We start from the raw sequence: 1,847 nt of genomic DNA on the forward strand, positions 1-1,847 counted from the left end.
TAAATTAACAGAAACTTCATATAAAAATAATAAATTAACAGAAACTTTCATATAAAAATAATAAATTAACAGAAACTTTCATATAAAAATAATAAATTAACAGAAACTTTCATATAAAAATAATAAATTAACAGAAACTTCATATAAAAATAATAAATTAACAGAAACTTCATATAAAAATAATAAATTAACAGAAACTTTCATATAAAAATAATAAATTAACAGAAACTTTCATATAAAAATAATAAATTAACAGAAACTTCATGTAAAAATAATAAATTAACAGAAACTTCATGTAAAAATAATAAATTAACAGAAACTTTCATATATAAATAATAAATTAACAGAAACTTCATGTAAAAATAATACATTAACAGAAACTTTCATATAAAAATGATAAATTAACAGAAACTTTCATATAAAAATGATAAATTAACACTATTTACCTGAGGAGCAGACTGCTCTGAGTTTAACTCCATCATGTTATAAATGAGCTGCAGTAGTTAACCAGAGTTCTTTCTGGATGAAATAATTTAAACTTCTGTTTGAATTTTAATTCTATGAACTTTTTACTTTTTGTTAAATTTACTATGAATTTCTCACAGAGCTATTTTCAACCAGTAAATAAATATCAAACTTATGAACTTCAATATGTTCTGAATTTTCTTTTCACAGGGGTACACCTTCACTAGAGAGTTTTATGTTTGAAAACCTCATGTCCACATGTCCAGTGTGTGATGCTGCAGCCATGTTACTGAGCTCCCACTGATGGACTAACCTGCTGCAGAATATCAAACTAAATTATTATTATTAATATAAAAAAGAACAACTTGTATAACCCAGTCCAGATTAGCAGCAGGTAAATCAGAAATGGTTCTTGTTGAGGAAAATGATCATATTCTCAGGCAGTGTGTGTGAGCGTTCTGGACAGACAGTGTCTCCTGCAGTGGAGAACATGTCTGAAGGTGCAGAAGAAGCTTGAACACATAAATATGAGAAATCAAGATCTGACAGCAAAGGATGAGTTTTGTGTTGGTTCCACCACCAGCAGCAGGTCCTCAGACAGAACGTCTGGTGGAATGTCCTGGTACATCTGCAGCCCTCTCTCCACTTGTTTCTTCATGGACATGGAGCTGTGACATTACGTTCTGTTCCTCTTCCTCAGCAAAAAGCTGAGCAGTGGAGACTTTCTGGACAGACTGCAGGGAGGTGGTTCCTAAACAAACAGGTTCATCAGTATTATCAGTAAAAAGGGATTATTAAAGGCATGATCATTATTAAGATTGAGAATCTATATAATTTCAGATCTCATACTCTTACACTCTCCTCCTCATCCTCCACTCCCTCATTCTCAGGCCTTTCCTCAGACTGCATGGTGACCCCATCATCTCCACAGTCTTCCTCTGTTGACCACAGAGAACATTACTGGTATTTAGATTTCTGATTTTAAAGCAGAAAAGGACAGTTGTGAACGACATTTCACCTGCTCAATCATCTTCTCTGGATCTGCTCCCAGACACGTCGTCCATCTTCTGTTTAAAGAGCAGAGCAGCTCTTCTCCACCTTATAACAAGATGATTCACTTATTTAACAAGTGTTCCATGGGAGATGGTAGGGCTGCAACTAACCAATATTTCAACAATCAATTAATCGGCCGATAATTTTTTCGGTTAATCGATGAATTGGCAAAAACCCCCAAATGTTTTAATTTCCACCTCTTTATTCCAATATTTGACTGACACAGCAATTCACACAAAAAAACAGGTTGCTACTTGACAATTCTGTTAGTAAAATATTGAATAATAAAAAATGAAGTTTGTCAAATAGCTTCGATAAAAAGAGAGATC

This window comes from Nematolebias whitei, chromosome 13 (assembly GCF_014905685.2).
Source record: "Nematolebias whitei isolate Nwh7 chromosome 13, NemWhi1, whole genome shotgun sequence".
In the NCBI taxonomy this organism is placed as follows: domain Eukaryota; kingdom Metazoa; phylum Chordata; class Actinopteri; order Cyprinodontiformes; family Rivulidae; genus Nematolebias; species Nematolebias whitei.